The sequence below is a fragment of the Stegastes partitus genome, unplaced genomic scaffold, assembly GCF_000690725.1.
Source record: "Stegastes partitus isolate 25-593 unplaced genomic scaffold, Stegastes_partitus-1.0.2 Scaffold738, whole genome shotgun sequence".
NCBI classification, from domain to species: Eukaryota; Metazoa; Chordata; class Actinopteri; family Pomacentridae; genus Stegastes; species Stegastes partitus.
The window spans coordinates 173,605-186,171 of record NW_007578469.1 but is presented as its reverse complement, the minus strand read 5'-3'; the positions used below and the strand labels follow the sequence as shown (position 1 = coordinate 186,171).

The 12,567-nt window shown below is 41.5% G+C and overlaps 1 protein-coding gene across 1 annotated transcript in view; it reads right to left on the bottom strand.

Moving 5' to 3' along the window:
- LOC103364286 (zinc fingers and homeoboxes protein 2-like) overlaps positions 1 to 12,567 on the bottom strand; it is a 137,207-nt gene that overhangs the window by 91,225 nt on the left and 33,415 nt on the right. The window contains exon 2 of the mRNA XM_008291351.1: positions 2,117 to 2,272. The gene's annotated coding sequence lies outside the window, so the exon portion shown is untranslated. The remainder of the gene's footprint in view (positions 1 to 2,116; positions 2,273 to 12,567) is intronic.

Genomic DNA, 12,567 nt, shown 5'->3' with positions numbered 1-12,567 from the left:
CATGAATACTTTCCCTCGGTTTCTTCCTCGTGGACCTCCACCGAGGCTCCGTGCGTCTCCTCCTGGACTTCCTCTTCTGAGGCGTCTGATCAGACTGAATCATCGCAGCCGACTGGGGCTCTGAACAAATCTCTGGGAGTTACACCAGCTTGCTTTGTCAGTCTTCGCTACAAATTGTGGAGGCAGTTTTTTATTCTCCGACGTTATAAATAGAGTCGAGAGTTTATTGTGGACTGTGTTTTTGCACATTTTTAGTATCTTGTATGTAAAGGCAGATCTCTCTTACACCAGTGTTATCGATCTATGAATTTGGGGATTAGAATTTACGCTCTTTCTCCCAGCTTTAAGCCTCTGAACCCCAAAACCTGCCAGTGGGTTTAAAATATGTGCTATCTTTAACAAAAAAATTACACCATTTGTCATTGCAAGAAACTGTAAAAACAGAAAGAATAATATTTTCATGTCCAGGAGTTTATTCAACTATGTATCTATATTTCTCTTAAGCGTTGTGATACTTCATTATGATAAATTGCAAAATGTCTCATTTAGAAATTCACCCAAAAGAAAAGTGTTTGCTCAAAGCGGGTGTCAAAAACAAAAAAAAGTCTTTGTTCCCTGGCATAACTGTGAAGCCATGACCGCCTCAGCTGCGACCAACAGTCACACGATACCAATTTTGAGAGTTTTTGAGTGAACTCGAAGGAACTACAGGCTGTGTTTCACAGAGAAGGAAAAAAATCGCAGGAGTAAAATATCAATAGTAGAAAAAGCCACCATTTTTCCTCCAGTATTGGTAACACCTGTGGTCACCTGGAAAAATCTGACAGATGTTCATTATCGGTTTCAAAAATATATAATTCAACTTTCATTTTTGCCATTTTTTTTAATGATTTATGGCATTATAACAATTTCATGCTTCACAATAGACATTTCAGAGTTCTCTCCACTTCTAGTCATGAGTGTTCTGTTTCCATAGAGGTGCAGGACTTTATGTTGGAGTGAAAAATGAGCCCACAGTGAATAAAAATGTGAAAGGACCAAAAAAAAAAAACGCCCAGAAGCTACATCGGATTCAGAGGGTCAAGGCTCAACAAACTGAGACAGGACTTCAGTTCATCTCCGTTTGTGTTTCTTCACGCTGCTCAGCTGTGGCCTGAGTTTGACGCTCTGGCAGGATTCAAATAGACTCAAAGCTGCAACGAACTGTATCCAAGCAAAGTTTTATTTTATTATGAGAGTTCAAGACTACCTGATCTCTACAGTTCCCAAACAATCATCTGCAAAATTAACAAAAAAAAAAAAAGTGCAACGGGAACGTCTTCATGTCTCGTTTTGCCCAACTAACGCTCCAAAACCTAAAACTCGTTCAGCCTACTATTATATAATGAGGAAAAAGCAGCAAATCCTGACATTTGAAAAGCTAAAATTGTGACATTTGGGCATGACTTAAAAGATTATTGAAGTGATTTATGTCTTTTAGCAGAGCGTGACGCAGTAAAGATATGTGTATATCAGGGTCCCACTTTGGGTTTTTAAAACCAAAAATGGCAAAAAAAATGGTGACTTATTCATTATTATGGAGTAATACAAAGAGATCCCCATCTGTAAAAATCTCTAACGTGAAAAAAATGAAATGAGAATAATAAAGCTGTTCCGGAGACGAATGCAAATGAATGCATTTTTTAATAGATAATACCTCATTTGCATATTTGAACATTTAATTTTCAGCTTGTAAAACCCAAAAATCATTGTCTTAAGTAATCAGTAGGGAAAGTGTTCTGCTTCCGTCCATTTACATTCATATATTGTTGAATTTTCATCGTGAACCTCAATTTTACCGTCACGTAAACTCATGTAGAAGCAACAAATGTCGCATTTTTTATCTCCGAGACCAAAATTTTTCTCATCATCTATCAAACACTTTGGACACCGGAAGAAAACAAAGCTGCTCTTCACCAAAAACGTCACCAAAACAACACGACAGCAATGAGCCTGGTTCAACAGGGCGGGAAGCAGATGCACTCTGGGATATGAAGTTTGATGTCAAACAGTTGTGGTGGAGACTGAAACACAGATGAAAGACGCAGACTAAATAGAATAAAATGTCGGCACTTACTTTACTTCCTCTGAGGGGAGGGGCTTCACTGCACAGGGGGTGGAGTCTTCTTGAGGCTCCTCCTCCTCCTCCTAAAGGCTGTCCGTCCTCCTCGACCTCCCTCCTTCTCTGGACGAACCTCAGTCCAGCGGTGCTCTGGGTAACCTCCCGCGGGATCTGAAGGCAGAGGGGCAAATCGAACGTCTGACTGTTGTGTAGCTGGTTCGTAGGCGTGACTGTTGGCGTGTTGGAGCGGCAGACGCAAACAGAATATGCAGAGGTGTTGACGGTTGTGTGTGAGAGATAGCAGGTGTTATTGAGTGCCTATGATTGCCTGGTACAGTGTGTGTGTGTGTGTGTGTGTGTGTGAATGAAGGAGTGGTTTGAACCCAGTATGGGCCTTAAAAACTGCACCACAACTTGGCCCAAAAAAAGAGGCAGTAGTTACCGTGGCAACATGTGCCAAAACGGAGAAGGGAGGAAGCGACAAAGAGGCAGCGAGAGAGAGAATCAGAAGTGAGAGCAACGGAGAACGAAAGACCGAAAACACTCGTGGCAGCAGCAACACCTTCGCCACGAAGTTCAGTTTCCCAACTTGTTTGTCGGTTCGATTAACAGCCAATGAGAACGCAGCAGCTGCTTGATGTCACCAGAAAGCAGCCTGTGACGGATGAAACGATTGCTTTCTGCAAAACCAGAGTTCCCAGAAGTGTTCAGGTGGATTTTTAGCGAGCAGACAAGACTGTTAAAAGCCCTCCGAACCCCAAAAAACCCAGTGGGGGGGTTAAAAGGCAAGTTATCGTTAAAAGAAAATGCTAAACTTACTCTATTTATCAGCAGGAAACTGTAAAAACAGAGAGAATCATCAGCTTTCCAAAGCTCTTCAATCCGATATTCTGTTAAAACCAAATCTGTGCTTAAAATCACGCATCAAAATCACTTCGATCTACATTTTTCATTTAAAAATTAAAAAAATAATAAACTACCTGCTCAAGCCAAATACTGCAAAAACACAAGCGTGAAGCCAGTGGTGACATTTTAGAGACTTTTTGGCTGAATTACAGAGAGCAGACCAGCACAGAAACAGATTTTTAAAAATAATAATAATAATGTAAGTAGTAGTAATAGTAAAATATCTACATCTGAACTGATGAGATTCTGTAACAAACTAAAAATTCAGCGCTCTTCAGTGCAACTGGGAAGTCATGAGTAACTTAGTTTTAAGCAACAGTCACACGACAGGAATTCAGGGACTTTCTGGTCAAACTGGGCTGAACTGCAGGCTGAGCAGAGGAAAAACTCGTTAGCATCTAGAGGTCTTTCTCATCATTTTTAACACCTGTGTGCACTCGGAAAAACTTTGGACATGTAGGTTTGTATTTTTCTTAAATTGTAAACTTACAAAAATACCCACAAATTCAACTTTAGTTGTTGTTTTTTGTCTTTTTTATGATTTATCGGCATTATAACGTTAAAATGCTGCACTAGACGCTCTCTACTTCCAGCCATGAATGTGCTGTTTCTGTCGACGTTTAGGACTTTACATTGAAAAATGACCTCACAGTGAGCAAAAAGCCAAAACCGCCCAGCGTTAACCCAACAGGAAGTGAAAACGAGACTTGATTCACAAAATAAAACTAATCCAAGTGAGAAAAAAAAGAAACCAAAGGTCCAATACGGGCGAGTGAGCGACTCCTTTAGCGCTTTTACAATGAAGAACGACTCGTGCTTCTATCAGCGTTGAATATTAAAGCAGGTGTCGAGACTCCGGCACCTTTGACAAAATGGCAGCATTTGATTTCCTGGAACACAATGAGCAGCGAGAGGGTGTTTCTCCTTTGATCAAACAACCCCAAAAAAGAAAAAGAAAAAAAGGAGAAAATGAGTACGACATAAGCGGCTGCAAACATGGATGACGTTACCTCCTCTGTACCACGTGTCCGTGCGTCATGGAAAAATCGTGGCTCTCTGAAGGATCTTCCCAAAAAAAACGCAAAACCTGTCCTAACCGTCGCAGCATGGCAGGCCAATCAAATGAGATCCAACGCCGGTGGCGGAAGGTTTTAACTTCATGCAAAAAAATCCCTGGCATTCAGATTGGCACGCAACGCCGAAAATAACACAAATAATGCCATCACCAGGACCTGCTCGAGCACGGATACACAACCGTGGTGCCAATCAGTCCTGCCAGCTCGCTCATGATTGCAGTATTACACACTTTCACTTTCAAGACACCTTTTTCTCTTCTATTTTTTTTTTTAAATCCAAAGGAATCCAGAGGATGACAGACATGCGGGAGAGCGAACAAAAGACGAGAAAAATTGGATTTGGAGAAGGTTACTCTAAAGCCTGCAACATGAGCGTGTTTCTCTCATCGAAGCCGATCATCATCGTGTCACACCGACCGTTTGAAATCTGATTAATTGCTCATATAAGACTCCGTGTGCGTCTGTACACATGATCCCATAAACCGCTCTTACGTGTTTGTGCTGTTTACAGCTGTGCGAGTCTGTGTGAGTGTTTGTGTAACTGGGTGCATCTGAATCACCGGGTGTGTGTTTGAGACACCTTTGTATTTGGATTATTTCACTCCTGCCCTCAGGTTCCAAAGACTTGAGCTGAACGCCACTTATGTCAAGTGAAATAAAAATTAACAACAATAACAAAAGTTGAGTGTTGAGGGTTAATGTGCCGTTACAGTAAAAAAAAAATACACATAAAAACTTGGCAGCATCTGGTTCTTGCTTCATACTTTGGAGGACATTTCATCAGATTCCTGACTTTATTGGTTCTGTTTGGTTTTTTTTCATGTGCAGCGGAGAGAATCTCAGATCAATATCATGCTCAAAACACCCCACTGATGAGCTTTAATTCACCGCACATGTGGAGCCTGCAGCGCCACCTTCTGACCGCACAACGCTCGCTGGTTTGTTTGCTCCAAAGCTGTTAAACTCTCTGAACCCGAAAACCCGCCGGCGGGTTTTGAAAGACAAAAATCGCACAATTGATCAAAGCCAGAAGCTGTAAAAACAGAAAGAATTGTCAGATTTTCACATTTCCAACAGTCCTTGAAGTACTCGTCTGTTCCGTCGGAAGACTTAACCAAATCTCAGTTTAAAATCCTAAAATTTAATCAATATTATTTTCAGTCTACGTGTCTGTTTTTTTTTTTTTTAAATCACCTAAAAATCTCAACACAACCAAGAAGCATTCAGTCAGCGGTTAAAGGTGCGAACGGAAGTACGAGTTGCATAAAGGTAATCATCAACATTTTATGAATTCAGTTCTTTCAACCTTCATTAAAACTCGGAGTACGTTGAGGTAACGAAGGCCTCATTAACAATGTAGTCGAGTCGTCGGCACACAAATAAACTCGGATCCCAATAAAATATTAATCGGTCAAACAAAAACACAAATGAGTGCTTTTGAAATTTTAAAAACGACTAAAACAGGAGACAGGCGGCACCTGCAGCGCGATCCCGTCGATTGAGCGTCTATTAAAAGACAGTTGTGATGTAACGAAAGAGGGTTAAAAATAAACCAAATAATTGAAACTCAGTCACGCCCTACAGAGAATCAATCAAGCTACATAACGTACAATTTGATGTTGTATTGTACAACGCAGGCTAACTGTTGTGGAGCTTAAAGTTTCTATTTATAACGTGGATGTAAGTCCTTAAAATCTACCGCATAAAAATCCATAAAGTGCTTTTAAAGGTAAAAAAATCACGTGTTAATAATTCAGAAGTTGCCTGAGCTACAATTTAGATGCAGGACAAGATAAGATTAGGATAAAGATAAGATTAGATCAGATTTACTTAATCCAGAAGGAAATTCTTATGCTAGAAATAAAGCCAAAAAAGGACAAAATATAAAAAATCCTGTGCCTAAATTTAATAAAGCAATAACATAAAAGTATGTTACATGACTGAAATAAGATAAAATAAGGCTAGAACATAACATAAATAATAATGCTGAGGTAAAAACTAGCATCATACATGATAATGAAGCGAAATATTGTGCCTGAAAAATTAGATAAAACCGAAATATTGCGCATTACATCGACATCGTTGTACATAAAAGTATGAATGCTGCAAATGAAAACGACATGTCACACTTGAGAAATGAAAATATAAAATGCTGCACATGATACCGACGCTGTGACAAAAACCAAACCCGAAGCAGAGGTTCATCGAGCAATTAAAAAAAAACATCACAGCAGCTGATCATTATTTATTCACGGCCCCCCCAAAAATCCTGCCGGTCAGCGATTAGCATCTAAACATTACGGAGCTCCTTTAAGAGGGAATCACCAGCAGTGTTTTCCCCGGGATGTGATGAGTGCACGCGGTGTGTGTGTGTGTGTGTGTGGGTTACTGTGTGAGTGAGTGGATGAGATCATCAGAGGACTGCAGCTCAGCAGGGAGAGACAGCAGAGAGAGAACAACAGGTCTTTTCCACAGAGTCTGGATCCCCCTCAGGACTGACCTCATCCTCCATCCATCACCAGCCCGATACCAGCCGGCTCCACTCTGGGACTCGTGTTGTGTGTGTGTGTGTGTGTGTGTGTGTGTTGCCGAGGCTCAGAGGTGATCAACGCCGCGCTATTAGAGATGCTGGGAAGTTGCACTTTAAAACACGTTACCCATCACAGAGCATCGAACATCCTCCCCATCCCCACTCTCACCCAACCGGTGGAGGCAGACGAACACCTTTCCTGAGCCTGGTTCTGTCCAAGGCTTTTTTTTCTCCACCTCCCACTGGGTTTTTTTTTTGATTCCTTCCCACCGTTGCCGACCGCTTGCTCAGAGGGAGTCCTAAGGCAACTTTGGATTGTTGGGTTGTGTTTGTGAGATGATGCATGTTGTGAACTGGGTTATAAGAATAAAACTGAATTGAATTTAGCGAGCTAAATGAAAAGAAAGGTTAAAAAAAAGGTATTTTATTAAACATGGTCAGAGCTCCTATTATCTGATATGTACTCTGAATTTTGCTTTAAAATGCTTTTTTTGTTTGTTTGTCAAGTTGAGGGTTAAAGGGACATTTCACCCAATTTACTATACAACTGTTCTGGTCCACTATCAAACTACAAGCTACAATCTTTGGAGATCGAAAAGCAGATGAAGTGAAAACCAAAGGATCGGCCCATTTTGAATTTAAAAGTGTGCTAGTTTGGCTCTGATGCAGCCACTAGGGTCACTCCAGTTCCTAAACGTAACATGAGTGAGCTCCTAGATACGACTAAACGCCACTCTCACTTGTGTTTTGAGAGGAACAAAATTTTGTTTTGAAATAGGATTTGTTAAAGGAAGTGGTGACTGTTGATATTATCTGATGTGCACTATGGATTTCTCTGTCATTGTCAGGCTCTGGTTCTGCTTTTAAACACTGTTTTGCTTTTTTTTTTTGGTTTCTTTTACAAGATTTCAGATGCACAGCGATGGCAAAAGGGATATTTCACCTGATTTGCAAAACATTTAATCAGACTGTACAAATCTACTGATCAACTGTCAAACTGTAGAGATCAAAAAGCAGATTAAGTGATGATGAAGAAAATCAAAGGGTCGACCGATTTTGGCTGTGATGCAGCCGCTAGTGTCACTAATGGTAGTTATGATTAATTGATTAATGCTGCTAATAATTTAATTGATCAAAAGCATAATAACAGAAAAAGGTATGTCGCAGGTAAACACCAACAATTACGTTCACTTCACGTTCTTACTTCTCTTAAATGTAACCTGTGTGAGCTACTGCATACAACGAAATGCAATTTTGTTTTGAAATAAACAGAATTTGTCAGAAAAAAGTGGTCACATTTCACACTATCTGTTCTCTGAATGTCTCTTCCATTGTCATGCTCCGGTTCTGCTTTCAAATTTAAAGAAGAATTTAGAAGTGAGTGTTTTTGGAATCAAATTGAGGAATTCCATGGAGCCGATGTGCTAAATTAATCGATACTAGATAAGCTGTTCAGGGTCAAAGGGACATTTCACTCAGTTTACGTAACATTGAATCTTACCGACCACCTGGTATGTAGCAGTGGTGGACTGTGAATGAGTACATTTGTTACAGTATTGTACTGAAGTATGTTTTGGAAGTAGTTGTACTTGAGTATTTTATTTCGATGTCACGTTATTCTTCTACTACACAACATTTATTATGGTACACTCCATGAGATAATGCTACAAGAAACACTGCTGCCACTTTTGAATATTTTTTTGGTACTATTTTATATACACAGGAATGAGGATGCTGATTGGATGGGATGGGTGTTCAGGGTGTATTTTGTTTGTGTTGATCATAAATCAGGGAACTTTGTTTTTACTCTTTATGATCAGCTGGAAATAGAAATTAAAAATGAATTCTTATTTGGAAAAAAATGGCCTGGTATGTGGTTTCACTCATTTCATTTGTGCCAATCAAAGCTCCGAAAACTGTAATTTAAAACACTCGAAAGCAGCGGTTCATCCTGTGAGCGAGCTCCCGGTTATCCTGGATATTCTACAGGTCTCACCCTTTCCCTTGGAGCTACTTTTTCACCAAAGAAGCAGCTGCTGACAGTGAACTCTGTGGAACTATGTGTCCAACGCATTCGCAAATGTTTCGAGCCCAAATACGCAAAACCTGTCGGACATGTGTGTGTTTTTTTCTTCGGCGTGATGGATCAAAGCGCAGACGTGTAACGTGTTCGCAGCTGCTCCGGCGTGTCCTCTCCTGTCTATATGTCCTGGACTGAGCGCTGCAGCTCTTGCAGGCCGTTTGCATCATGTGTGAGGTCCAGCTGTCCTGCTCCCTGCTCATATATATTAATATGTAAGTGTCAAAGTCACCGAGTCAAATTCCTGCACGTGCTGCCCTCGCGGCTGCTGCCGCTGCTTCACGCGACGGCCGAGGACGTGGCCTCAATCTATTTTCCTGTCCATACCTCTGCGCCGGCGAGTCGCCCCCCAAAATATATTTAGTCTGCGGCGCTCATCTGGATATTTTGCATATCTTAATTAGTGCTTACAAAACATGCAAATGTGCCAGTCGGCCCTAATTAATTAGCGTTGTGGGTTTTGTCCTTAAGTGGCAGTGGTGAAAGAGTGTCTGTCTGGCTGCCAGCTTTTTTCTGATCCTATCCTGAATTTAATCAATCGGGTCAATTAAAGAAGGGCTCCTTGTTTACAGTAACAGTCAGCAGAGGAAATGTGAAGGTTCACCGCTGGTTCATGGGAAACAGGATTTGCCTTTTCACAGGAGTTTCTTTTCACGATTATAGCTCCGCTTGTTTTGATTTCGCATCTGTGTAATGCTAAAGTCGTTACTATAAAACATCTGAGGATCTCCTCCGCCCTATCCGAGCTTTTTAGCCTCTTAACTCCTCGTCTCAGGTTCAGCCTCAGCTGTTTTCATCGAACAGGCTCTGATAATCAAATCGTACGCAAACAGAGAGCAGCTGCTGCACAAAGTGGAACATCTCGCAGCAAAACACAGGGATGCTCCTCTATGGAGCTGGTAGAGACCAAACCAGAGCTAAAAGGAAAAAGTACATGTCGGATTTGAAGACCAAAATGTCTGCACACTTTGTTTTTAACTGATGCAACCTGATTTAGTAACTTGCTGGTTTGAATCTAGCAAGAATTCAGAAGCGATGTTGCACATAAACTTGATTTACCGACAGCTGGAGCAACCCAATGTTACAGCTTTCGACCACGTTGCCTTAAAATTGGATATTGATCACGTGATTTTTCAATAACAAGTAGCCAAACGCCATCTGCAAAAGGAACACCGGATAACAGGAAGTAAAACACCAGAACAGCCACTAAATATCTGTTTCTGAAGAGTGGACTTCTTATCTGCACTGCCTTCATGTGACCAGCTCACAGTTTGTCCCACAATGTTAAAAATGACCAAAAAAAATAAAGTCTCCACTGTTGGGTGATAAAAGCTCAAATCTTAAGGAGATGAGAGCAAACTGCCTGCTTGTTTTTTGGCTTAATGACAGCACATTACTGGAGCAGTGGGGATTTCCACACAACAACAGCGACACGCGACCTGCAGAGAGACAACGAGCTCCGAATCTCTGAGCGAAATCTGATGCAGATAACGACACGGCGGCTAACGAGCTTTCGACCAATGAACTCGGTTTATCCGTCGCACTCCCTCGTGCCCATGCGCGAGACAACCTGGAGGGCGGGAAAGTTTCTCGAAGCACTGATTCCCCTGCAGATACAAATACAGAGAAGCTTGTCTTAGTCGCAAGAATTCCCCAACTGTAAATGCCTCAGATAAAAAGTATTAAAGATATTTGGCATTTGAACGCTTTGTACCCCAAATATTTTAGGACACAATGAATGAAGCTCCACCTGTTCATGAATGGAACACATCAGGATGACACGATTCATGACAAATGAATCTACAACTATAAATGTTTAAAAAGCAAAAAAACACACACACAAAAAAACAGTATTTCTTAAAACATCTCTAAAATGTCTTAAAGTGTCACTTCTTTTTATCGACAACCGTCATTACCAATTCAAGCCCACAGCACAACGTTTCTCACGTTTAAGGAGCTGAAACCTTCAACTTTTCGGATTCTTTTGCTTCACAGATTACGTTGCTATTATCAAAACAGCTGCAGAATAATTGTCTTTCAATTGACTATTTAATTAATCAGCTAATCTTTTCAGAATGGGCCGCGGTTAATTGTTATTTTCACGACTGCTTTAATTACAATCCATTATTTTGCTGATTAACTGATGCAGCTCGTGGTTCGTAAAACATCAAGAAACCTTTCAGGCCAAAGCGACGCCTTCCGTGTTTTGTCCGGCCAATAGTCTTACGTTACACTCGAAACCTCAAAAGTTGGAGAACATCCATCCATTATCTATACACCACTTAATCCTCACTAGGGTCGTGGGGGGGCTGGAGTCTATCCCAGCTGACTCAGGGTGAAGGCAGAGGACACCCTGGACAGGTCACCAGTCTATCACAGGGCTACACTTAGAGACAGACAACCAAGCACACTCACATTTACACCTACGGACAATTTAGAATCACCAATTAACCTCAACATGTTTTTGGACTGTGGGAGGAAGCCGGAGAACCTGGAGAGAACCCACGCTGCACAAGGAGAACATGCAAACCGGTGTCCTCAACAGGACGTGAACCAGCGACCTTCTTGCTACAAGGCAACGGTGCTAACCACCGAGCCACCTTGCAGCTCAAGTTGGACAGCATTTGCAGATGATTTCTCCGCCGATCCATCAATCAACTTTTTGCTTCAGCTCGATTTTGTTTGTCCAAAACCCCCCGAATTCTGCATATTTGAAAGAACTCAGCTTCAGATCAAGTGAACTTCTTGGGACAATGAAAACATCATTTCCCCAACTAATGTACAAGCTTCTCTTGAAATCAATACATCCTCAACGAGGCGAGACGTGACAGTTTGGAGCGTCTCGCAGAGTTCAGTCTGCTCTTTCTGACTTCAGATCATAGCAGCCGACGAAGCTGAATAACAAAGACGCAGCAGATTTCATTACTGATCCGGCCTGCGGTAAATTCCTCCCCAGTTGTTGGTGAAGGATGGCAGAAATCTCGTGTCGCTGAAGACTCAATATGTCAGGATGACCGGTGCTCGACCGAGCTAATAACAGGACGGGACAAAGAGGCGACGGGCTGAATAAAGACGGAAAAACAAGAGTCTTCCCCACCTGCTGAGAAAGTAATAAAAACAGACACAACAGCTGTGACTGATCTGGAAACATCAGGTTAAAGCGCACACACACAAACACACACACACACACACACACAAGGACGTAAAACCATCTAATAAGATTTCATTGACTGTATTATGTCTGTGCAAGTGTGTGCAAAAGGCCAACACACAAACTACAGCACAACAGTGTGTCGATGCTAATAAAAGTCCAGCGTTAAATCGTGCAGCCAGAACAAAAAGTTGAGCCGTCCTGCCGCTGTCCTGTCTGCTGGAGTTTCTCTTCATCATTTCACTCTATGTCACAATAAAAATCTGTGTGTAAATGCTGAAAAAAAGGAAATTATGCCCACAGCAACGGCTTAAAATGTAACTTTTCAAGCTTGACCTTTACCTCAGCGGTAAACCGTGGTGAGTTTAAAGCCCGTATTTGATTACCTTTTGGCAAAGCGCCACCATTGAAGGCACGCTGAATTAGTCATTAACACGTCCTCTCTGCAATGCATGAAAATATTCATTACTTGCAGCCCTGTAATGCATCTGCTGCATGCTTGCTAAACTTTTTTCAAATTCAAATATACCTCACAAACACATGGGCATGCATTTACCTCTAGCAGCTCACACTGGGTGTTTTACCCTCCTGGCGTTTTTGGTTGTTAATTTGCCAAATCGGTTAATCAACATCTCAGGCTGTGGTTGTGCAGCCCTGAATGCACAGGAAGCTGTTACTTTAATATTAAAGACAAAATCACCAGTGTTGGTATTGTCAGGTAGA